Below are 26,673 nucleotides of genomic sequence, written 5' to 3'. Positions count from 1 at the left end.
CTTCCCCCTTCCCGCTCCTCTCTACTCGAGAGCCTTTGTAAGGCAGGGACAGCCGAGGGTGGGAACACAGCCCTCACTCCCGCTTCTCCCGAGCGCCCTCCCCCTCCCCATCATCCGGGCCCTCTGGATTCCCCAGGTTTCTCTAATAAACCCTACAGCTTCCACCTGGGAAGTCCGAATTCTCCCGAACCCTCCGGCTCCTCCATCTCTCTCTTCTCAGGAAGGTTAGGGGACGAGCAGTCTCTCCTGCCTCCACGAGGCTTCAGATTCCGCCTGCTTCTGTCCTTAGTGGTACCCGAGTAAGCGTCTTCCCACTCTCAGCTCTTTGGGGAAGGCACCGGACCTTACGCACCGCATCCACGATGGCAGGCGGAGCGCCGAGCTCATGGTAGGCGCTTACTCGAAGCTCGTGGAGTTCTCGGTGTTGGTTAGTTGGGAAGTCCTAGAAAGAAAGCGCAGGAGGCTACGGCGGGGGACGCGGGCGGGAGCGCGGGCCGCCCCGGGAGCCGGCTGCGGGGTCCGGGGCCTGGCGAGGTGGGCGCCGCGGGGGATGGGCGCGGGGCCGGGGGGGCGGGGGGGACTTCTGGTGGGGGGATGGGAGGATGGGGGATGGCGGGGGTGGGCTGGGCTGGGCTGGGTTGGGCTGGGCGGCGGGGGCGGGGAGGAGGCGGGCCCAGCGGCCGGGGAGGAAGGTGCGGCCGCTCTCGCCGCCAAAGGCGCTGCGCGCGAGGCGAGGGGTAGTAGCGGTGTCCGGAGGCTCAGCGCCCGCGCGGGACGGAGTGACCCTGGCAACTTCTCCAAGTCGGCCGGCGCCGCCCCGCGTGACCCCGGGACCCCGCGGGAACGGCCGTGTCGCCGGTTCGGGCCCGGGCGGGTGCCGGGCGCTCCACCCAGGTAAGGGGGAAGGCGGGGGCCGAGGCCGGACCCCGGCTCGGGGCGGGCGGCCCACCTCCTCGGCTTTGTTCGCCGCGCCCTCCGGCGCCTGCCCTGGGCGGTGAGCCGAGGGTTGCGGCTGCGGTCGCCGAGCCGGCACAACCCGGCGCACGGTGGCAGCTCCCTGGCGCGTCCCGGACCCCCGCGCAGCCTGGCCGGGCGGAGGAAACGCTTTCCAGATCACCGGCCCTCGCGGTGCTCCTGGGCCCGCCCGACCCCCGCGTTCGGGCTTCCGCGCCCCGAGCCCGGTCTCGTGGGTGCGGTGGCCCAGCGCCCTGGAACATCCTGGGGGAGCAGACCCTGCACCCGCGGCTCAGGTCGACGAGCCCAGGGGTCCCCCAAGCCCGGGGCCACCGGGCGGGAGGGGCAGGAGTCCCGCCGCTGCCCCCGCCCGGCTCTGCTCCGAGGGGCCCAGGTGCCAAGTTTCTGGGAAAGCCGACACGTCGTGTCGCAAACGGATCATATTTACCAAAAACAGTTTAGAAAGAAAAGAGGCCATTCTTCCAACAATTGACGGCCGGCAGCCGCCGTAAAGGTCCGGGGTGGGGTACGATTGCACGGCGTCGTTTCTCTTGAAGAAATGGTGAAACTTACCATGATGAGCTTCCATGCGTCTTCATACTTTTTAAAATAGCAAAATAGGGTAACTTTACTTAATTGGGGGGGGGAGGGGAGGCTGCTTGGTCCTGAAGATATTCCCTTCGCGTTGCCTCTGCGGGGGCCCTGTGAGAGACTGCCTGGTGACAGTTGTAATCTAGGCAGCCTTGCGTCGCGCTAAGACCTTTATTCACTATGTGGCCAAGGCCTTGGGGTTCTCTTCTCATGCTTATTCACCCGTTCTCCCACCCGTCCCTCAAATGCCGCTGACATAATTATTTTAACGGACGGCACCTGGTAATCTCCAATCCCTCTCCAGTAGATTTAAGCTGGAGGGTCTCTAATAAAAGCTTTTAAAGTCTTCTAAGTTTCTTACAGGTGCAGACCATATGCTATAAATATTTCAGACCTAAGCTCAATAAAAAGTGTCAATTTCTGGTCTTATCATTTGAGCATAACCAATAGAACTTGTATACGAACACACTTAAAAACATCTTCTGGTATTCTTTAAGGTTTTTATATTCTAAAAATGTAGTATCAAGATTGGTGCTGTGCTGAAAGCAAACTTCTTTTCCATTGGATTTTACCTGCTCAGCTTACAGGGTAAGACTTGTTGCTTTAGGGAATCAGAGCCCCTAATTACCTTGTGATTGGTAAATGTGAGAAAACAGGGCAAGGTATAATCCAAGAAGAGGTTATTATTTACAGCAGCAAAACGAGCCCCTAATGATCTCCGAATCCAATTTTGACACCTTAATTTGCCATATAAAATGCTTCATCTTCTGGCCCCTGCCTGCCTTTCCAGCCTCCTCTCCTGACTCTTCCCCAGGTCTCGCCTCCCCCCTCCCCCTTACACACATGCATGACACCCCCCCACACACACACAGCCAGCCTCATCAGACTCCTTCCAAGTCGTCATTTCCAGACCACTGTCTGGAATGAATGAACATTCTGTTTATACTGTTCTCGCTCCACTTGTCCATCTGTTGGTTACCCACACGTCCTTCATGTGTCAGTCAGATGCATTCTCTAGCAAGCTCTCCTTCCTCATTGTCACTCGGCAGTTAAGCTCTTTCTTCTCTAGTAGTCAGCGTCTCTACTAGAACGTGATTTTTTTTTAAACACCTCTGGCCATGCCACCTTGTCAAATTGTGAGTTGTTCGCTGCACACGGTCATCCTGTCCAGTGGGCAAGTGGAGGCTGAAATCCAATTTACACTCCACTCACCAAGCCCCTGGTGCCCTCCTCTCTGCTGGAAGGGGCCGCCTTTTCTAATTGACCCAACTCAGCACCCATCACAGAGACTGACGGAGCAGAAGCTCAGTTAAGATTCCTTGAATGAGAGAAAAGAAAGCACCGTCTCTACAGACGTCTAGAAAGAAGCCGGAGTTTAGGGGCAGATTCCTCACGTAAGTCAGGATATAGGAATGTGCTTTGGTTTGCTCTTATGTCTGGCTGTTCAAGTGATTCTTGAACAGCCAGACATAAGAGGTGTCTTCTCCTTGATTACAGGGAAGAATCTGGGGATGTAAATTCACAGGTGGACATCCGAGATGTGTGCCAGCACGTGGTGGGCCTCCTCAGCTGACTGCCTTTCAAGGCTCTAAGGTTTATGCATCTAATCATGATTTGATGCGAGAGATAAGGGTATAAGACTCTTAAAAGTAAGGCCATAAAGAGCTTTGCTTACATGAACATGTGTTACTACATTGGTTGAAGTGCCATTTTGTACACAAGCACCAGTCATCCTAAAGTGACATATCACAGAATTAAAAAAAGAGTGTCAGAAAAGAAGGCGTTGAATCTAATTTATTTAGATTCTTCAAATGAGATCGGCATTTAAGATTGCAGTTTACACATTACAGAAAATGCAGTTTTTATGTGGAGGCAGTTTGCAAGCTCAGTTGGCTGTAACGTTCTTAAAAATGCTCCAAATTTGTATGTAGTTTCAAACTTCTAACAATTTGTGGGCAATCTAGAGATATTTGTCAAGCTAAAGTCTATATGTGGATCATCTCACCAAAATTTATAAAATGGTGGTATAAAATCGTATACCATGGGCTTCCCTGGTGGCGCAGTGGTTGAGAGTCCGCCTGCCGATGCAGGGGACACGGGTTCGTGCCCTGGTCCAGGAAGATCCCACATGCCGCAGAGCGGCTGGGCCCGTGAGCCATGGCCGCTGAGCCTGCGTGTCCGGAGCCTGTGCTCCGCAGCAGGAGAGGCTGCAACAGTGAGAGGCCCGTGTGCCGCAAAAAAAAAAAAAAAAAAAAAAAAAAAAGCGTATACCATTAAACATCAAAAGAACTTGACAATTGTCTGGAATCCTGGACTCTCTAGAATTCATAGCATAGAATAACTTTAAAGATAATATATACCAATTTTCCCATTTTATAGGTAAGGAAAAGTAGTACCAGGGACCTGTCCAAGGTCACAGAGCTTAGGTAGTAGCTCAGCCAAGGTGAGCACTCAGCTTCCCTGGCTCTTAGTTCGTTGCTTTATTTATTCAAGTGCTTTTATGTATTCAAGCTTCTGTATGTTCCATTGTTGGCTTCAGTTGGGAAATCTGGAAGGTATAGACTATATCTCAGGGAAAGGGAAGATTCCCAGCACCAAACACAATGCCTTGTGTGAAGTAGGCAGGTGATAAATATTTGCTGAATGAAGGAATGAATGAACGAGCCAGTTGAAAGCTTACTTATTTAAAGTAATTATTTGATATAGCACAAACCAAAGTCCTTTGGAGTCCATTATAGTGGAATTTGGCCTATATGTTTGTATTTCTTAAATGCAATAAAAGTGTTGATAAACTTGATGGAAGAGATGGGTAAGAAATGTTTTCTGTAAAAGAAGCCAGGACTCCTGACAGAGAGGCATCAGTAGAAAAACTCAGGATATGGAATCAGTAGGTTTGTCCACAGACTAGCCTTGATTCTGCAAGCCTTGGACATCACCAGCCTCAATTTCTTCCTGTAACCTCCTGAGTCGCAGAGTTGTTAGAAGGATCGAATGAGCTCACACGTGTGAAAGCACTTTGCGAACTTTAGAACACTGAAGGGTTAGACTGTGTGGTGGGAAGTGCCCTCCAGGCACTGTGCTGGCTTTCTGCATGCATCGCCCCATTTATTCCTCTGAGTAGAGCAACAAGGCTCTCGTGGAATGAGGAGGAAACCGAAGCCTAAACAACTGTCCCTCCACGTGGAACAGGTATTTGGTGACCCCTAAAGTGTATTAAGTATCTTGAGTCTCTGGACTTGAGTAAAGGACTTCTTCAAGTGGAGAAGAAAGACAAGTGACGTAAAAGCAAGTCACTTTGGCTTTAGTCAGAGGAGCGATTTGCATTTTCGACCAGTCCCTCTTTAGGGTATGGTGAGTGGATTTAAGAAAACAAGACCGGCAGAAAGATGGTCAGTTGTAATTGTGCAGATGGTCACAGGCAGCTGGACTGGGCAGTGGGAAAGCACAAGGGGACGGAGTCCTGAGATCTGAAGGAGGTGGGATGGACTTGGCGAGGAAGAGTGTGGTGGGCAAGGGGCAGTGGATCCAGTTAAGGATGTCCACAGACCTCAGCAATGCAGAAGGAGAAGGCTGGGGACCTGCGGGGGCCCCTCACCCAAGTTCACACAGTTAGGAAGTCGCACAGCTGAGATTCACCCAGGTCTGTCTGACTGCGTGTTCCTTCCTCTCTCCCATTCTGTCGCAACTGTTAGCATGTCTCTACTCGTAAATGAATCGAGGATTTTAATTAAAAAAATGTAGAATTTGAAAGCTTTTATGAGTTAGTTCAGAATTTTAAGAAAGGACAAAAAGTGCCCCTTCCGAAGCCCTCCCACAGACTGAGGTCAGGAGACATAGGCTGGTGCTCGAGAAGTTTCCCTGCCAGGAGCGTGTAATGCATTTCCTATCTTGGATTCCGTCTGGCCTGGGATCCAGCCCACCCCTCTCCAGGCATTCCATCCAGCTGGAAATGGGTCTGCTTCATTTCCATTTAGGAGGTTTGCAGTTTGAGTAACAGAATCTGGACTGCAGCTTTCATTGTGTTTTTGTGGTGTTGGATTACAAGGTTTCTTTTAAATTCACGGTTAGATTTCTGAATGTGTCTCTTGGACATGGTTCTTTAAGAGTTCCCATTACTAAGTGATTCCTCTGCATTGGGAATAGGATGGAAAACTAGAATTTTGTCATCCGTAGTTTGGGAAATGGCATATAGAAAATAAGCCTGGAAATCTTCTCAAACTGGTAAAAGTTAAGGATTCCCCAAATCCTTTAAAGTGCCTTTAAAATATAGTGATGGATTCTTGTGCAGTATTTTGTTATCATTTTAAAAATTTTTTATTACTTTTGGCTACATTGGGTGTTCGCTGCTGCATGCGGACTTTCTCTGGTTGCGGCGAGCAGGGGCTACTCTTCGTTGCGGTGCGCAGGCTTCTCCTTGCGGTGGCTTCTGTTGCGGAGCACGGGCTCTAGGCACGCGGGCTTCAGTAGCTGTGGCGTGTGGGCTCAGTAGTTGTGGCTCACGGGCTTAGTTGCTCCGCGGCATGTGGGATCTTCCTGGACCAGGGCTCGACCCGTGTCCCCTGCATTGACAGGCGGATTCTTAACCACTGCGCCACCAGGGAAGTCCCTGTTATCATTTTAGAAATTCAAAATAGCTTTGTCTTGTAAAGAGTGTTCTGTGCCTCAGGATTTACACCTAAAAGGAGGGTCACAGCAGTGCTTTCCTCATAGAAGATTATTTGGAGAATCGAGAAATTAATGAACTAATTAACATAACGTGCTTAGAACCCTACCTGCCAGGATGAGAGTTCAGGAAGTGTTAGTTCTTCCCTCCCTGTAGATCCGAGCTGGCTGTATCAAATCATGTAAAATAAGGGTGGTGAGCAGGATGGAGCTGGGAGTTGGGCTGGCAAAGTAGAGACCACACTCCATTCCTGTTCCATTGCTTTGCACTGTTCTCTCTGTCCTTCCCTTTGATGGTTCTTCCCCGTTTGGCCAACTGTTCATCCTTTTTTATTGAGACTCAGCGAAGCCTTTCCTCTGAGCGTGAAGCACTCTTTCTTGTGCTTCCAGGCACTTTGTCCTATGTGGTCTGTATCAGTTGTGGCATTCATCGTGGGATATTTAGTTGGGGGCAATTTCTCCATCACACAGGGAGTGCCTTGCTTATTTTCTTTTTGTACCTCTTCCAGGGCCAGCATGGTGCCTTAGTGGCTGTTCTTAAATGGTGGTCGATAGAATGCAGGAAGTGCTCATTGAAATTGTTTTTAAATTTCTACGTGTTTGAAATTGTTTGGCGATTATGAAGTTGAGTGACCCTTTGCCAAATATGTGACTCTTTATCAATAGTAAAGTGCTAAACAATAAAGGTTTCTCCATCTGAAGTGTGGAGTAGTAGCAATATCATTATACTGTGTATTAATCTAGACTCTGGTTGGGAATACACCTTTTACTCATTTGGCAACTTGGCTAAACCTTTGAGGGCCTGAGATTCTTCAGGGAGAAACTAGAATTATTCTCTAATGAGTCCCAGTGTCTTCTGGCAACTGAAGCATCAAATTCTTCTCATTAACCTTCCTCTTCAGGCCTCATGCCAGGGCTTGGTTGATAGAGTAACAGTCACATTTACCCTTACCACGCTGGATAACCGTGAGGCTTGTTTAAAATGGATGTTATCATACTTTCATAAGAGAGCATTTATACATATGAACGGAAACCAAGGAAGCACACATCCGGAATACACTGAAATGAACTAAGTTATCCTATGTGCTGGTGGCATTTGAAACTTGTGGGATCAGTACCTACCGTATGAAAACATGAAGCCTTGAATGTTAGCCAGATCAGAAACCAAAATATTTACCCATTTTGAACTTGCCCTCTGGAAGATCCTGATCATTCTGTGAAACCATGGTCATCTGTACTAACTCTCCCTTCACAAATGTCTGTTGAGCTTCTCATTGGGAAGTGCACTGCATATCATGTGGGCAAATAACTTCATTTTACATAAGATGCAAAAGAAAATGAGAAATACCATGGACTGGATCCATTCATTATGTATACACCAACCCCTGCTAGCAGGTCATTTTTTAAAAATCAGAATTTTATTATTATAACTGGAGAGCACTGGTTTCCTCAGGCTGCTAGGTTCTTTTTTTTTTTTTTTTTTTTTTTTTTTCCTGTGGTACGTGGGCCTCTCACTGTTGTGGAGCACAGGCTCCGGACGCGCAGGCTCAGTGGCCATGGCTCACGGGCCCAGCCGCTCCGCGGCATGTGGGATCTTCCCGGACTGGGGCACGAACCCATGTCCCCTGCATCGGCAGGCGGACTCTCAACCACTGCGCCACCAGGGAAGCCTTAGACTCATCTTAAATGTCATCCTTCTGAAGCTCTCCTGATCTTCTACTAACCCCCCATTTTTTCTTGAAATGTAATGCTCCATCCTCACCATTCTTGGGGTTCAGCTTCTGAATGGCTGCATTGCCCACACAGTGGCTGTATATGTGTCTGCATCCTCTCCCTGCCCCCAGTTGGATTCCTTATTAACTATATAAAAGTGATCATTCCATAAGGTTTGCTGTTTGTGGTGTTTTGGGACACGTGTGACTTTTATCAGTGCCTCCACTTTTTTCCATTCTGATAGGCAACAAGGAGCTAACTATTTGAAAGATATTTGTATGTGTTTGATTGAATTGTTCTTGGTATTTGTCCAGTCAGAGGTAATAATCCAAGTAGTCAAGATACTGTTTTGGAACAAAACAAAAGTGGAATTCTGGGTTTTGGATAGATTTAAGAGCTCTGCATTTTGGGTAGTTTTGCCAAAAATAGCTGTGTGATCTTGAACGAAACATGACATTCTCTCTGGGTTTCCATTGCTTAATTTGAACTTTGGTGGTCAGGGGAGTCATATTGGATTAAATGACTTTTAGGGATCCTTTCAGTTACAGAACTCAATGATTCTGTGCAGCAATAGGATATAAGAAAGCAGAAGAAAAATTCATAAAAATATAAAAGTCGTGTATTTACAATACTCTATTAGCTCACTGGCATTTGAGCCTTACTGGACGACAGATAACCATCGCCCAACACTAGTAAGGAGGGCAGTGCTGGTGAACATGTAGGGTCTTGGTAAATCCAGAATGTGTAATGAGACATTGCTAGGAGGTAATTATCTGTGATCTTGGGGGCTGTGGATAATATGGATTTCAAGGCCTCTGGAACTGGGTGGAGGGGAATTCAGTGTTGAAACAGAAGAATGCCTGGGGAAGAAACTGAAAGATCAGTGCTGTATTGGAGGTGGTGAAGAGAAAGCAGGGCAGGCATAGAATATAGGAAGCACAGAGTAGCCATGTAGTATATATATAAACAGAGTAGCCATGTAGAATAGATGTAGAGCAAAATAGCCATGTAGAGTATAGGTAAACAGAGTAGCCATGTAGAATATAGAACCAAGTAGCTTTGTAGAATATATGTTGAACAAAGCCACATAGACTATATATAAACAAAGTAGCCATGTAATAGAATATATGTAGAGCAAAGTAACTACATAGAATAGATATAAACAGTAGCCACATAGAATATATGTAGAACAAAGTAGCCATGTAGACTATGTAGAAGAAAGTGGCCACACTGGGTCCAAGGTAAAGCTGTATGAGAATGTTGGTAAAATGATGGCACTGCTGAGTCTTAATATGACAGACTGTGAAGAGGGTCCAGAAGAGAATTTAGAGATAATGGACAAGTCTTGTTACCTTCACTTATAGATGGAGAAAATGAAGCCAGTGATGGGAGTTCTCAGCCTTGAATTTGTATCAGTATCACTTTGGGAGCCTGTTAAAATGCAGGTTTCTGAAAGTCGCCCTGAGATGATGATTCTGGACGTCTAGGGTGCAGTTATTCAGGCACACCAGGTGTGGCTGGTGGCTCTTTGATTGTACATTGAAAAACTCTGTCCTTCAGGTGAGACTGGCCCTCTTAGGACACTCAGCTTGGAGAGGAAGCGTGCAGAGCTGAACCCAGATCTTCTTTCCCACGTCTTTCTGCCGCAGGATCCCCATCTGAAATGGTTCCTGTAGGACTGTGAGAACCTAACCATGTTAATTTTTGCCGGGGATGGGCAAGAGATTTGGAGGTTAGCCACAGAGAAACGCAATGCAGTTTTCCTTATTTCAGACTGATCCATGATTTGTGGTTTGACAGGCACTGTTTTTAAAAAGAAACATCAGGTCCCTAAAGAAAAAAATTGTTAAGTATATTAATTATAAGCATATTAATAGTGAAAAGCAGTAGGAGAATTTCAATCTACGTAGAAACATCTACTTTGTAATGACTATGAATGAGGAAGCATTTCTATCTCTTTGGTAAGTCATTTCCTAACAAATACTAACAGGCAGTGTCTTGCCTAGTTGTATTTCAGCTTTCCATGTAATAGGAATTTTAAAATGACTTGTCTTTAGAAATTTAGAGATGTCACTAAATTCAACTGTAATAAGTTCCACCTCAGTCATTAGTGTAAATGTGTGAGGAAATTGAGTCCAGAAGGGTGGTTGACATTGCTGAAGTCTTGGTGTGTGTTGAGAGGAGAATGTCATTGTAGTATGGCATTTTCTGAAAACCTATCTGTCACACAAGCTAAATTTTGATAGCTTGATAAATCTCATTAGTTAGAAAATTCAGTAAAACTTGAATGGTATATACAGAGTTCGCAGCCAGCATTTGGAATTTTCAGCAAATCAGTCAATGGGTAGTTCTGAAAATGGATGGGCACATCCACATTTTGTTGTCAACATTAAATAACACCTCATATAATTGTCCTGTTGTCTAAAGGAGAACCTTTAAACATTTGTAGAGTGCTTTAAAAATTCTTGAATAATTTCAAAATGTATAAGTACATTTATATTTGTGTGCAGTAGAAGAGATGACAAACTTTAAAAAAAATTGTAAATAGTGGTGATACAGACATGAGGGTTTATAGTCATATGCATATTCAAAATGTTGTGGTCCCAAATCACAAACTGTGCTATATTCCTTTAATAGTTATATATCAGTAAGCATTCTAGAACAGAATAAACTTTAGAAATCATCTAATTCAACCCATTTTTCAGAAGAGAAGCTTGATGTTTTGGGAAAGTGAAATGACCTGCTTTAATTCCCATTGGAAGAAGTTAATGGTAAGCAGAGCGAGGCCTACATCCCAGAATTCTTTTTTTTTTTTTTTTTTTTTTTTTTTGCGGTACGCAGGCCTCTCACTGTTGTGGCCTCTCTCGTTGCGGAGCACAGGCTCCGGACGCACAGGCTCAGCGGCCATGGCTCACGGGCCCAGCCGCTCCGCGGCATGTGGGATCTTCCCGGACCGGGGCACGAACCTGTGTCCCCTGCATCAGCAGGCAGACTCTCAACCTCTGCGCCACCAGGGAAGCCCCCCAGAATTCTTTACTCTAGAATTTTTCTCCGTGCTTAAAAATTAAGAGGACCTGTTAGGAGTACTGCATCAAAAAACCATGCAATGTTTTAGATTTTCTATGGGAAAGGAAACTAAACCTATGAAATTTTGGAGTTAGCAAAGGCAATAACAACTTCTTAGCTTGTGTACTTTAGAGCCTGCCCAAAGGAATGTACAACTTTACATGGAGAGAATGGCCTACAACTGGAGCTTATTATGTGGGTTACAACAGATTGTGTCATCTGTACAAAGATAAATAGACCTTTTCCTAATTAGGTGTGAGTGGGAGATTTGTGGGTACTGTGTACATTATTTGAGCTGAAAGGAATCTTAGAAGCGATCTAGTTCACGCCTTTATTTTGTGTAAGAGGAAACATAGCTTTGTCCTGCCTTTCTGTTATAAATAACTATGATGTTTTTGATAATTGTTTTAAAACAAAAAAAACTGACATCTTTAAAGTGTATCAACTTGTATTATAAACAAAATAATTATAAAACAGATGTCCGTGAAATTCAAAATACATTTTGGGCTTGATTATATCCAAACAATGGAAGAAGTTAGTAATATGTCTACAAAGATGATAGTTTGCGGCCTACGATTGACTTTCTGTGGCAAGACAGTGGGCCATGCTTCCAAATGCACCCTCGGTTTTAAGGGCAGGTACCTGCAGCCTTGTAATGACAGCATCCAAGAAAAGAAAACTTACTGTTTAGTCAAATAGAAATCATGCTTAAATTGTGGTCTGAAGTCTGGTTCTCAAGTCTGTGTCTTCGCTGAATTAGTGTGTGGGTTTCTGCAAGTACATGCAAACAGGTAGGAGCTTGGGTGGGGTGGGCGTAGGGAGATGCTGCTAAGAGATGAAGTAAACTCCACCTATCAAAGCATTATTATTGCAAGGTATTCCATTATCCCAAGTAAATGAGCAAAGCCTGTGGCAATGTTTATGTTCTTTGTTAGCCAATCACTCTACTCACATTACTCAATTCAGGAAATTAGCTAAAAACACTGCTTCTTCCTCATGTACACCTTCCCCTGCCTACATTCTGCATGCCTCTCCACTTTAGTGTATCCTTACTTTTCAAGATGAAGGTTCATCTCGCGAGGACTTAATAAAGACTAGTTGAAAAGATTTTACTTCATAAAGGAAAAGTGAGTAACAGGTTCAAATAGGTTGATTCTAACAGCAATGCCTCATAGTTTTTGATGTTGAAGCTTCGTGTAATTTCTCATTTGGCATTCTCAAAAATTGTTAAAATCGCATGAAATTGAGATGTGGCTTACGACTGGTAGCTAGCCTGCATGGTGCCTCTTCCATGGTTATTGTGCAGAAGGTCAACAAGTTCACCTGTGTAGATGGCTTACCTATGCCGCGAACTGCACAGAGTTTGAGGTGCAGCGAAATCAATGATCAAATGCTGGGGCGAGCAGTAGTCATGTTCCTCCTTATTCTGAGGTATCCGAACCAGGTTTTCCTGGAAAGAGCTGTCTCATAGTTTAATAATCCTCCCGTGTTTCATCACTTTGTCTCTTTGGTCCTCTTTTTCAGTGGGTGTTGGTCACTGACAGTCCAGGGTACCATGATCCTGGTTTTCTGGAAACAAGTTTCTTAGCATTGCTCAGCCCTTTTGAGGTTTAACCTCTAAAATACTAGTAAATTCTGCTCTCTTGAATTATTCTTTGAAAACATGGAAACTTTTTTTTCACATCTTTATTGGAGTATAAATGCTTTACAATGTTGTGTTAGTTTCTACTGTACAACATAGTGAATCAGCTATACATACACATATATCCCCATATCTCCTCCCTCTTGCATCTCCCTCCCACCCTCCCTATCCCACCCCTCTAGGTGGTCACAAAGCACCAAGCTGATCTCCCTGTGCTATGCAGCAGCTTCCCACTAGCCATCCATTTTACATTTGGTAGTAGAGTCAATGCTACTCTATCACTTCATCCCAGCTTTCCCTTACCCCCGCCCCGTGCCCTCAAGTCCATTCTCTATGTCTGCGTCTTTATTCCTGCCCCGCCACTAGGTTCATCAGTACCACTTTTTAAAATGCCATATATATGCGTTAGCATACGGTACTTGCTTTTCTCTTTCTGACTTCACTCTGTATGACAGACTCTAGGTCCCTCTACCTCACTACAAATAACTCAGTTTTGTTCCTTTTTATGGCTGAGTAATATTGCCTTGTATATATGTGCCACATCTTCTTTATCCATTCATCTGTTGATAGACATTTAGGTTGCTTTCATGTGCTGGCTATTGTAAATAGTGCTGCAGTGAACATTGTGGTACATGTCTCTCTTTGAATTATGGTTTTCTCAGGGTATATGCCCAGTAGTGGGATTGCTGGGTCGGGTGGTAGTTCTATTTTTAGTTTTTTAAGGAACCTCTGTACTGTTCTCCATAGTGGCTGTACATTCCCACCAACAATTCAGGGGGGTTCCCTTTTCTCCACACCCTCTCCAGCATTTATTGTTTGTAGATTTTTTGATGATGGCCATTCTAACTGGTGTGAGGTGATACCTCATTGTGGTTTTGATTTGCATTTCTCTAATAATTAATGATGTTGAGGATCTTTTCATGTATTTGTTGGCCATCTGTATGTCTTCTTTGGAGGAATGTCTATTTAGGTCTTCCTCCCATTTTTGGATTGGGTTGTTTTTTTGTGTGTGTGTGATAGTGAGCTGCATGAGCTGCTTGTAAATTTTGGAGATTAATCCTTTGTCAGTTGCTTTGTTTGCAAATAATTTCTCCCATTCTGAGGGTTGTCTTTTCGTCTTGTTTATGGTTTGAAGTTTCATTAGGTCCCATTTGTTTAGTTTTGTTTTTATTTCCCTTACTCTAGGAGGTGGGTCAAAAAGGATCTTACTGTGATTTATGTCATAGAGTGTTCTGCCTGTGTTTTCCTCTAAGAGTTTTATAGTGTCTGGCCTTAAATTTAGGTCTTTAATCCATTTTGAGTTTATTTTTGTGTATGGTGTTAGGGTGTGTTCTAATTTCATTCTTTTACATGTAGCTGTCCAGTTTTCCCAGCACCACTTCTTGAAGAGGCTGTCTTTTCTCCACTGTATATTCTTGCCTCCTTTGTCAAAGATAAGGTGACCATATGTGCGTGGGTTTATCTCTGGGCTTTCTATTCTGTTCCATTGATCTTTATTTCTGTTTTTGTGCCAGTACAATACTATCTTGATTACTGTAGCTTTGTAGTATAGTCTGAAGTCAGGGAGCCTGATTCCTCCAACTCTTTTTTTCTTTCCTAAGATTGCTTTGGCTCTTCGGGGTCTTTTGTGTTTCCATACAAATTGTAAAATTTCTTGTTCTAGTTCTGTGAAGAATGCCATTGGTAATTTGATAGGGATTGCATTGAACCTGTAGATTGCTTTGGGTGGTATAGTCATTTTCACAGTATTGATTCTTCTGATCCAGGAGTATGGTATATCTCTCCATCTGTTTATAGTATCTTTGATTTCTTTAAAAAAAAATTATTTATTTAATTTATTTATTTTAGGCTGCATTGGGTCTTTGTTGCTGAGCGCAGGCTTTCTCTAGTTGTGGTGAGCTGGGGCTACTCTTCGTTGTGGTGCGTGGGCTTCTCATTGCGGTGACTTCTCTTGTTGCACAGCATGGGGTCTAGGCACGCGGGCTTCAGTAGATGTGGCGCATGGGCTCTAGAGTGCCGGCTCAGTAGTTGTGGCGCACGGGCTTAGTTGCTTTGCAGCATGTGGGATCTTCCCATACCAGGGCTCGAACCCATATCCCCTGCATTGGCAGGCGGATTCTTAACCACTGCGCCACCAGGGAAGCCCTTATCTTTGATTTCTTTCATCAGTGTTTTATAGTTTTCTGAGTACAGGTCTTTTGCCTCCTTAGGTAGGTTTATTCCTAGGTATTTCATTCTTTTTGTTGATTCAGTAAATGAGATTGTTTCCTTAATTTCTCTTTCTGATCTTTCATTGTTAGTGCATGATAATGCCAGAGATTTCTGTGCATTAATTTTGTATCCTGCAACCTAACCAAGTTCGTTGATTAGTTTTAGTGGTTTTCTGGTGGCATCTTTAGGATTTTCTAGAAAACATTGAAACTTTGGCTCTTTGGATGTGCCTCTTCTTATGGTGAGAAAAGAAAGAAATATATCGACTGCACTAGCAGTGACTAAATACCTTCTCATGATATCTTGGCTTTTTCAGTGGGTGACTTTCCAGTTAGGTTCAGTATTTCTGGGGCAGTTGCTGAATGTGTACTGCAGTAGAGATGTGGGACTAACTAGAATAAGAAGAGGAAGAGAATAATGGAAAACATTGGGATTGCTCCAGAGCAGAGGTTCTCAAACTTTAGGGCATCAAATTCACCTGGAGGGCTTGTTAAAACACAAATGGCCGGGCACCCCTCTCACAGGTTCTGGTTCAGTAGGTCTGAGATCAGCCTGAGAATTTTCATTTCTGAGAAGTTTCCAGGGGATGATCCTTTTGTTGGTCCTGGACCACACTTGTAGAACTGCTGCCCTGGAGGTTCAGTGAATGGTGATGTAGCTCTGTGTATACCAGTCCGCTTCTCAGGGGCTCTGTTTTCCTGTCTGTGAGATGGTACAATACTAGTAGTTTTCAAATGTTTGAAATCACAGGAATCTTTTGTTCCAAACTACATATTGTGTGAAACTCCAAAATATAAAAGAGAGAAACTGGAATTATGTTAATGGCAGCAGAGGTAGAGGATAAATGGATTTGTGTCTCTTGTGTATCTTTTTAAAAAAAATAAATGTATTTCTTTCTTTATTTATTTACTTTTGGCTTCGTTGGGTCTTCATTGCTGCACGCGGGCTTTCTCTAGTTGCGGCGAGCCAGGGCTACTCTTCCTTGCAGTGTGCAGGCTTCTTTTTGTGGTGTCTTCTCTTGTTGTGGAGCACGGCTTCTAGGCACGCAGCATGCAGGCTCAGTAGTTGTGGCATGCAGGCCCTAGAGCGCATGGGCTCCAGTAGTTGTGGCGCACGAGCTTAGTTGCTCTGTGGCATGTGGGATCTTCCTGGACCAGGGCTTGAACCTGTGTCCCCTGCATTGGCAGGCAGTTCTTTACCACTGCACCACCAGGGAGGTCCCTCTTGTGTATCTTTTTGTCTTGTTCCCCTGGAGTGGAGATGGAAGACATCCCTGGGGTCTCTCTGAAGAACCTAAAACAGTGATAAATCCAATAGAAGAGATGATTTCTAAGGCTCCTGGCATTTGTCATTTTCCCTTTGATTCTGCATACTCTTGAAACTGTACACTATTACTTAAAGAGTTGAACAGGTCTAACCAAGAGACTTAACTGTAAGGTTGTGCTTTTTTTTTTATATAGGAAACTGTGTTTAGGCTATATAAATAGGCAGGAAGTGAGTCTGAGACTTTCATGGTAATATAAACAATTTACAGCTCATTTCAGGTGAGAAATGGGGAAATTCTAGTAAGAAGGGAAACGGGTGGAGGGTAGGTGGACGACTTGGGTAACAGGGATGTGCCTTACTGCCTTTGGATTCAGCAGGTGTGTGTAATTGAATTGAAAGTGTTTTTGTAAGTCTGATGGTCATGTCTAAAATTGGATTTCATAATCTTTACTGGAAAATAGATAAGAAGGAGAACAGCAGTACCAAAGTTTTTTTTTTTTTTTTGTGGTACGCGGGCCTCTCACTGTTGTGGCCTCTCCCGTTGCGGAGCACAAGCTCTGGACGTGCAGGCTCAGCGGCCATGGCTCACGGGCCCAGCTGCTCCGCGGCATGTGGGATCTTCCCGGACCAGGGCACGAACCCGTGTCCCCTGCATCGGCAGGCAGACCTCCAACCACTGCGCCACCAAGGAAGCCCAGTACCAACGTTTTAATGAAAAGAATGAAAGATCTCAGATGTCACAACTGTCCAGAGATGTCTGCCTATTGCTCTTCATTCCTTTTGTCAACCACTTTATGGAAACCCTAAAACCAGCTTTAAAGGAAACTGAATTAATTTTAACTTGACTTTGGTACTCAGTGAGTCTCTGTTCTGGGTTTCTTGAAACCTTTATTTTTTACTCTTCTTCCTTGGCTCATTCTCCTTAGAAGAAAAGATCTAAATAGAAAGAAACTAAATATCCATAAGAATGGAACAATCTCTGCCATCGATTAAGTGGGAAATCCAGGAGCAGACACTGTAGAAGTGCTCAGCCTTTTGAATAAAACAGTGTTTTTCAAACAACAAGTCACAGGTAGTGACATCAGTTTAGTGGCTAGTTTTGTTTTTAATTCTATTGATAGACTTTTAAAAAAATTCCAATAACTTTCTGACATTGTTTTTTTTTGACTAAGACCCATATTAAGACACACATGAGATGGAATGACATATCATAATATTGAATAGAAAGTATCTAAACATATTTTAAGAATGTAATTACCACCCTGCTAAATGTGGGATTTAGCTTCAGAAATACTTCATGTGCTTTCTGGATTATTTCTATGCCTTCAACATAATATGTGCTTACTGTGAATTTATGGAGGATGCACTATTAAAATTTCTCTTTTAAGTGTTAAGTGTTATAGTTAACATTTGATCAGAAGGCCTGGGATAATCCTTGACAATGTACCAAACGTGGATTTTTTTTTTTTTTTTTTTTTTTTTTGCATACGCGGGCCTCTCACTGTTGTGGCCTCTCCTGTTGAGGAGCACGGGCTGTGGACGCGTAGGCCCAGCAGCCATGGCTCACGGGCCCAGCCGCTCCGCAGCATGTGGGATCTTCCTGGACCAAGGCACGAACCCGTGTCCCCTGCATCGGCAGGCGGACTCTCAACAACTGCGCCACCAGGGAAGCCCCAAACATGGATTTTGTAATATATCTTGTAAATAAAAGAAAGAATCTAAATATATTACGTGTAGCAAGGATATTGTTTCTTGAAACTTTTGTTTTAGTTTAATATATATTTGTGTGTGTGTATATATATATATATATATATATACACATATATACATACACAAACATATGGATGTATATAGGGATGTATATATATGATATAGATAGGTAGGTAGATAGATAGGGAGATATATATACAGTATTAGTTGAAGTTCTTCAGAAAAACAGAATCAATAGGATGTGTATATATACAGAAAGAATTTTGTAATAAGGAATTGGCTGCATGTGATTATGGAGGCCGCAAGTCCAGAATCTCAGTGTGGGCAGACAGCCTGGAGACTCAGCCTGGTTCAGATGAAGTTTGCAGGCAGTCTGCTGGAGAACTCCCTCTTGCTCAGGCTGGTCTTTTTGTTCTTAGTCAGGCCTTCAACTGATGGAATGCGGCCCACCCACATTATGGAGAGCAATTTGTTTTATTGACAGTTCACCGATTTAAATGTTAATCTCATTCGCAAACACTGTCCAAATTAACAAATAAAATGCATCATCACACATAGGTATACTAAGCCACAAGGCAAAGTATGTCTTACCTGTCAAAGTTAAATACACGCATCCATCTATATATATAGGGATAAATATCCCTCAGTATATAGGGATCTCTCCACACACTCGCACAGGCATGTGCATGCACCTGTGTGCATCCACACATGTATATCCATTCTAGGGATCTCTCTCTGTGTGTCTCTCTCTGTCTCTCTCGATATCTCTAGAAAGGTTGGTAGGTAGATTAGATGGATAGATATGGATGGATGGATGGATGGCTAATTAGTTAGATACCTCTAGAATATCTCTGAAGCAGAAACATTTAGCTAAAGCAGAGGTTTTCAGTCTGGGGAGAAGGGTCTTCTTAATCACCTGGGGAGTTTTTCTAAAATGTGTATATATGTGCTGCAGCCCTTTCTTGTTTCTCCTTGAAGAATGAATCTTAAAAAGGGTTGAGGGGGAGGGGAGATAGGAAGTAGCAAACTGTTTTTTGAAAAAGTTTGATGGACTGAAGTGAAGACAAGACTGGTGCTCCGAGAGCGGACTTTTAGGCGTCAGCCTGCAGGTGGGAGGTGATGTGCTCTTGGGGGCTCTGGGCTGAGGTCCCTGAGATCTCAGGAGCTTGGATAGCCAGACATGGTACCTGATGCTTCTGGAAGTTGACAGGCACTCTGATATTTGCTTCGCTATTAACCACATAGAGACAAGTGCCACTTTACCAGCCCTCCACACATTACCTAGATGTTAGTGTTCCTGCTAAGTGACTGAAAATACAGTTGACCCTTGAACAACATGGGTTTGAACTGCGCAGGTCCATTTCTGTGCAGATTTTTTTTCAATCAGTGTGCACTGCAGTACTGCATCTCTGCAGTTGGTTGAATCCGTGGATGTGGGACCACAGATGGAGGGCTGATTGTAAAGTTATACAGGGAGTTTTGACTGCGTGGGGTTGGCGCCCCTACCCCTTGGGCTGTTCAAGGGTCAAACGTGTATGTGACAATCATACCTACGGTTTCTCTCATCCTGTGCCCTCTACTCCTGGGATACCCATGACCATCTTTAAAATTACAATTGTGTTATTATAATAAATCTTTTGTGGACTTCCCTGGTAGTGCAGTGGTAAAGAATCTGCCCGCCGATGCAGGGGACACGGGTTCGATCTCTTGTCCGGGAATATCCCACATGCCGCAGAGCAGCTAAGCCTGCGAGCCACAACTACCGAAGCCCGCGCGCCTAGAGCCTGTGCTCCGCCACAAGAGAAGCCACTGCAGGGAGAATCCTGCGCGCCACAACGAAGAGTAGCCCCTGCTCGCCGCAGCTAGAGAAAGCCCATGCACAGCAATGAAGACCCAACACAGCCCTAAATAAATAAATAAATAGATACATAAATAAATAAATAAGATCTTTTGAAACGTTATAAACATACCCTCTGAATCACACGTGACCAGCTTTGTTGTGGGTGGAGTTTCCCTAGAGATGGGGCCTGGAGGATCTGGTAGATACTGTTATACTGTTACATACATAAATCAACAGGTGTTTCATTTTCTTAAGCCTGGGAAGGAGGTTAAAAAAATTAATTAAATTTGGAAGCAGTTATTTTCAGGCCATATTTATGTTGGGTGAGCACTTCATGGCCTCCTTAGATATTGCAGGTAGCCACTCAGTTTGTAAGACGTAGTTGTCATGAAGGGGTGGGAGTGTCATCGTGGAACTGACATTAGTTAGACAACCTCTGGACAGGTGATCATTTAGTCTGTGCCTCATCTGTTGAATTAAAAGCTCTCTCTCGGCCCTGACCATAGACCTGCTGCATTCTGAGTGTCTCAACTTAAGATGCAAATGAACTGAATTGAGACTGCGTGGCTTTTCAGATTTTCTTATATTAAAATGATTGGATGTGAAATATTTACTTTGAAAAAATGTGGGTAGTCATCGGTCACTCCCAGCGCTGGACTGAAATGGCCTATCTTCAGAGCATACTTCCTTGGGTCAGTTGATCCATCTTTCTCCTCAGGTGTGCCTGACAGTGGTTTGCCTTATGACTAGTACATAATTTAAACATGTGCTAAGCATAATTTTAGTTCCTTTGGGATCACCCTCAGTTTTTATACCTTATCTGTCTCTCTGAAATCCATTTAATTACAACTGTTTTGATATTCGGCCAAGTCACTAAAACCAGTGAACTCTCTCTGGGGAGACAGTGAATTTTTGATTGGCATACCAGTAAAAATGGAATTCTTCTGCAAACAGACACTTTTTCAGGCTTATTCTTATATATGCATGGGGAAATTGGCAGCCTTGTGATACTTTTGGAGGGGTTCTGGTGGGTAGCAAATGGTGCGTAGCTACTGTGTGCTTGGAAAATGTTAACAAGAGGCTCAGCTTTTCTGAATGTGTGTTTTGGCTTTTTGAGATAGCTTCTATGCAGGAAGAAACTTCTTTTAAAACCAAATGTAGACTCTGGACTTGCTCCAAGTGGAGTATTGTAAATATATCAAAGCTGATACTGTACTGAATTTCTTTATAGAAAGAAAAAAAAGGAGTGGTTAATAAATAACATAGTGTTTGAGTAGAGCCTGCAAATTCAAAGAGATCATCTTTTCTTCTGGCCAGTTTATTACAAATGTTTTATGTTCGTCCTTTCCCTGCCCCCCACCAACCCACCCCCTGTATCATCCTGTTTACTTTCTACTGTACAGATCTTCACCTGAGGGCCACAGTTCTTATCCTGTTCTTTAGTGTGAGATTTCACTGAGGAAGAGGAAGATTACAGAGCAGGAAGAGGAAGATAATCCTTACATATTTTGATTTTTTTCCTCCCTTTGAGCTTTAGATTGAATATAGACTTAAAAAAAAAGTATTTTTCTCTACCTCTGTGTTGGGTGGGTGGGATGTTAAAAACAAAAGCAGAGTCACAGCCGAAGCCCTCTAAGTCATGATTCTGTAACATACATAATGATATTTCACAGAAGTCACCACAGGACAGCTTGTGATGCTGTTATAGAAAGAGTACACACATCCCCACATTAAAATCTCACACTGCTTTGGAGTCCCTGATCTATTTGAATCTGAAAATGCCAGGAGAGACCTTCGCGTGAGTCCTGACTCACTTGAGAGGACAGCGGGGAGAGAGGTTCGGCTGCTTGCCCAGCGTCTCCCACCTGGTGAGCGTGGACAGCTGCGAGGGCATCTGAGTTTCTGCTCATCTCTTCTCTCGCTCCTCACGCCTTGGTGCTGGCCCTGCCTCGGGCTCGAGGCCCCAGGCTTCCTCTGTGCATAAGACGCCCCTCACATCCCCTGAGTGCAGCTGGGGTTTGGGGTCCGCAGCCAGTTGAGTTGGTCTGTGCCGCTAAGGGGGTGTGTGCCATAGGTAGTCCACAAAGCAGGTCAGAAAATACCTACAAATTCCCTCTATTCAGAGTTTGGCAAAGAGTTTTATCTCTTGCTTTAAAATGTTTGCCTGAGAGAGCTCTGTTGTTGTTGTTGTTTTTTAGGTTTTTTTGTTTGTTTTTGCCATGCTGAAGGAGGGCTTGCAGGTTCTTAGTTCCCTGGCCAGGGTTAGAACCTGTGCCCCCTGCAGTGGAAGCATGGAGTCCTAACCACTGGACTGCCAGGGAATTCCTAAGAGCTCTGTATTTTGCAAATGGCATGCTGTGAGAGGCTGAGGAACTAAGGGAAGAGCAGAAAGGCCTGGTTACTAACATGTGCTACATCTCTTGTGTCAGGCACTGTGCTGGGGCTTTTAAAATTCATGCTGCCCACAAGTATGTGAAAAGGATACTGGAAATCCATATTGTAGGTGAGGATACAGAGGCACAGAGCTGGGATTGGGTCCCAGTCTGGCTGACTTCATACCTTTTCTCCTGGTTCTCTCTTGAGAGGGGGCAGGGTGGAAAGCACACGTGCATTTTACAAGCCATATGGAATTCTGAAGCGCCGCTTGGCTCTGACAGCTGTTTCAATTATCTGTGACACTGCATCCAGCATTAGCATGTATGATTGATTGTTGACAGTTCCCATCAGAAGAGGCTGGAGTCCTGGTCGCTGGAGCAGCGCTCACAGAGTTTTTCCAAAGTGCTAAGTATGATTGAAACTTGGATTCTCATCGTTCTTGCTAGGCTAGAAAACATTGAAGATGCTGTTAAGCAGGCTTTTTTTTTTTTTTAAACAACTTAGGTGGAGCAGATCATTATTCTGTTTGCTTTGACACAAATAATGTGGGGACCTTTTCCACGTACCAGAGTTCAGAAAATCTATTGTAACTCATCTCATGCTCTTCATATTCCATTTCTGTCCATTTTTTGCCCTTGACAATACATGTCTCCATCCTTCATTTCATTTCCTAGGTGTATGTTTCACCTCCCTAGTTAGTATGTGTACTCTCTGAGGTCACTGAGCTTGTCTCAATTTTTTATTATATTTCCTCAGTTATTCAGGACAAAGTTTAACTCATAGGCATCAACTGAAGGTTTATCAAGTAGTCATTTTCATTGTTTCATTTTCAAATGACTAATTGAAACATGAATTATTATGACAAATAGTTTTTGAGTTTTGTCCCTTCAGGTTTCATTTAGTAAGTTTTGTTCACACTAGTGGACTTTATTTTTTTTCCTACTATAGTGTAATATAATAGAACTCCCGCTCTCTTGCTGAGTTTTATTGGCAGACATTTATGAATATCTGATTCATGAAACTCTATCATGAGACAGATGTGATTGTAAAATGATTCTCTGGTATTTGTATAAATGTAGGATGCTCTTGACTATGGCGGATGATTTTCCTGTTCTTCTGTCTTTAGTTTCTGGGCATTTTGGAGTGTACACATACGTCTTATTGTAGTTTCTGTCAGTTTATATAATATGTTTCATTTACTTATCCAATTTCTTTTACCTAATATTTTTTCTATTTAATGCTAAGAGAGAGAAAGACATTTCCTTGGCAGTGCCAGGGAGGCAGAGGGAATTCCAGTCTGCATCTGTTTACTTTTTCTGTTCCTTCTCCACGAATTCTTCTCCTATCTGAAAAGGATCTCCCTCAAGGCTACCAGACTTGCTCCTGTTGAGTTTGGAGTATAAGGGGTTGTCAGTGGAAAGGCTGGGCAGTAGATTGGAACAGAGCTTAGAAGGTCGTGACAGGGTGGTTAGGTTGGGCTCAACTTGGTGAGCATCCGGGAGGCGTCGGAGGGTTGGATTGACAGGGTCGGGGGCGTGTGCTGGAGCTGGGGGGTGTGAGCCAGGCTGTTGCAGGCATCCTGGTGATCTGTGAGGAGAGTCTCCACCCACTGGATAAGAGAACAGAGAACTGCCGAGACTGGGCAACTGGCTGGATATGGGGGCAAAGTGTTGGGAAGGGTAAAGTATGATGTTCAGGTCTGGGTACCTGTGGTAAAGATGGTGCTGCTGAGAGCACAGGGGGAGGGATAGGTTTGGAGCAAGTCAAGGAGAGTTTGGAGATGGTCCTCCTGATTTTTGAGGTATCCGTAGGCACTGTGTTCCATGAACAGTTAGAAATGTCCCCTGGAGAGTTAGAAATCTGGAGCTCGAGAGAGTCGTCTTGGCTGGCTTTGTAGATCTGGATTCAGCTCCTAGAAATGATGGCTAAACCCTGTGCAAGAATGAGATTGTCAAAGAAGAGCCTGTGAACAGGAGAGGAAAGGACAGAGAGGCAGCCTTGTTTTGTGTTTAATTTTTGGAGGTAAAATAAGACAGGAGTCAGAGGAGGTGGCTCGGAAAGGGCTGCCAGAGAAGGGAGTTAATTTCCTGAGTGACGTGGGGCAGGGTGGGCGGTGAGGGAGAGTTTTTCAGCTTTGTGTATAGCGGATCATCAGACTGGCAAACAGTTTTAAAGTGACACTATCTCCTGCTGGCAGGAAGGCTGGGGAAAGGCAGTCTTCCAGCGTTGCTGGTAGGAATAGCCACTGTGGAAAGACTTCTGGCGGAGTCTATTAAAATTTTAAACGCACATAGCCTTTGACCCACCAGTGCCCCCCCTTGGACTCTATCGCATAGAAATAAAAGCAGCTGTATGTGATTTGTTTGTACAAGAATATTTATTACAGCATTGTTTGTAGTGGCAAAGAACTGGAAACTAAGTGGATGCTTTCAACAGGGGAATGGTTGGCTAAAATGTGGCACATCCATGCCTTGGGTTTCAGTACCACTTGCCTTGGAAGGATTCCCACGAGAAAAGGAGAGGCAAGGAGCCACGTGTAATAGGGTCCTGATTGTGCAGGATATAAAATGATTTAAAAAAATCTTGTATATATGTTAATGCCGCTTGGAAAGAGAGAAGTTGGTACTATGGGTGGAGGTGGGTGGGAGGTAAATAAAAAGACTGCTTACAAAATGTCTAAGAAAAAACATTGTGAAAAATCACTTGTGTGTGTACGTATAGACAGATGGGAGAAGGATGGTCACCAGAATGTTACAGGTGAGTATCTCAGAGTGTGGAGATGGTTTTTTTTTTTACTTTCTTCCTTATGAGTTCTCTGTGTTGGTTGCAAATCAGTGAGAAGAGGGCATTGAATTTAGAGTTTAGAAATCACTGGAAACTTTTCCAAGAGCAATTGGGAATGGAAGCCCCATTTCTTGCTGTGAGGAGTAGTGACAAAGTAGAGATAGTGAAGGCGTGCTTTGTTTAAAAAGAAATTTTGAGGGAAAGATCTTGGGCGGCAAAAAAGAAAAATGGTGGCTTGAGAGGGTGACGGGGCTGAGAGAGGCTTGTCCAGAGCAGGGGAGATCTGGGTGAGTTTGGAAGCAGCCGCATTGGAAATGGAGGGGCTGAAGTGAAGATGGCCACGGGGAGTGGACAGTGGTGCATCTGGGTCAGGAGCACAGGAGGATGGCCTGGGCAGTGCGGGCATGGCTTTTGGGGCTGGCTGCAGGCAGGCCAGGTGAACAGACGGAGCTTTGGAGAAGGGAAGTTGAGGAAAAGTGTTTTTAAAATAATACAGGAGGCAGAGTTATGGCTGAGCATCAGGGGCTTTTAGGGTGGCTTTGGATACTTTGGTAGATGCAGAAGTTTGGGACAGCCTCTGTAGGAGATGCTAGAAAGTTCATATCACGTCAGTAATCACAGTGGGAACCTGCAGAGGGGCTGTAGGAAAGTTAGAGAACTAGACTTGCTAGACACCTCCACCCCAAAGGCAGTAACATTTACAGGCAGTCTGCAGGGGCACCGGCCAGGCCAGGAGCAGGGGTGGGAGAGGGGCTTTGGAATTTACTTCCGTGGAGGGGACAAATAAAGCTTATCCAGGAAAATTAAGGGGCCAGCGGGCTTCCAGTTGGTGATGATGTCATCATGGAAATGACTGGGAATGAACAGTGCCTAAGTGATAGAGGGAGACGAGGTGGGTCAGCAGGGCCCCTCAGAAAGGGGCTAAAGGAGGAGGGACCCCGTGAGGGAGGTAAAAGGGCATTTGGAGCGGAATCCAGGGAGCGGCAGCCCCTGAGAGCCTGAGACCTCGGGGCTGGGGCAGCAGCTTCAGTGTTTGGTAGAGACCTTACTTTATGTCATCTGTTCTAGAACATCACCGACTTCCTTTCATTCCTGAACAGATGAAGTCCAAACCCAGCCTGACTTTTTCAGCCCTCTCTTCAGGATTTCTCTTGAAGTCCTTGCTTTGACCTAATTGGTTGAGTCACTACCCTCCCGGCACAGAAAAAACCCCCAACCCAGCTCCTGGCTGATTTGCCTCTAGACTTGCGTGTCTTCCTCAGTAGCCACTAGTCACGTGTGGCCAGTGCAACTAAGGTGTGCTCTTAAGTGCAAAGTCCACACCCGCTGGGTTTTGAGAACTTCGTGGGGAAAAAAAATGGACTACCTCATTAATAATTTTTATGTTGTTTTCATGTTAACATGATAATAATTTGGATGCATTGGATTCAAAGAGATTATTTAAATCAATCTCACCTGCGTCTTTTTGCCTTTTTCAAAATAGTTACTAGAAAATGCAGTTACATGCTCAGCTAACATTTTACCTCTGTTGGGTGTGTTTTCCCTCTGCTGGGTGCCTTCCCAGTTACCACCCACTTCTCCATATCTCAAGGGCAACTTCAGTCTCTCTTCTCCAGTCGGTGACTCTTATTGTCTGGCCTCTTATCATTTACTCCTAGCTCAGGTTGGGAATGTCCCAGGTTTCTTGTTGTATCTTTATTTGAAATCTGCTTGCAAGCATTTCTTATCTCACTTCCTAGAAGATAAGATTGGCATTGCCTTTCCTAGATGGTAATCTCCTTGCAAGCAGGACTGATAAAATATGCGTAGTAGTTTTTTCTTGGCTTCTGCTATGTCTCCATTTTTGGGCTTTGTCCCT

General features: G+C 44.4%; 1 protein-coding gene across 2 annotated transcripts in view; it reads left to right on the top strand.

The window, feature by feature from the left end:
* Window positions 1–729: 729 nt before the first annotated feature.
* TIAM2 (TIAM Rac1 associated GEF 2) overlaps window positions 730–26,673 on the top strand; it is a 232,760-nt gene continuing 206,816 nt past the window's right edge. For both annotated transcript variants that reach the window (XM_060114499.1, XM_060114497.1), the window contains exon 1: window positions 730–894. The gene's annotated coding sequence lies outside the window, so the exon portion shown is untranslated. The remainder of the gene's footprint in view (window positions 895–26,673) is intronic.

Source organism: Mesoplodon densirostris, chromosome 12, assembly GCF_025265405.1.
Source record: "Mesoplodon densirostris isolate mMesDen1 chromosome 12, mMesDen1 primary haplotype, whole genome shotgun sequence".
NCBI lineage: Eukaryota > Metazoa > Chordata > Mammalia > Artiodactyla > Ziphiidae > Mesoplodon > Mesoplodon densirostris.
This window is presented reverse-complemented; position numbering and strand designations above follow the sequence as displayed.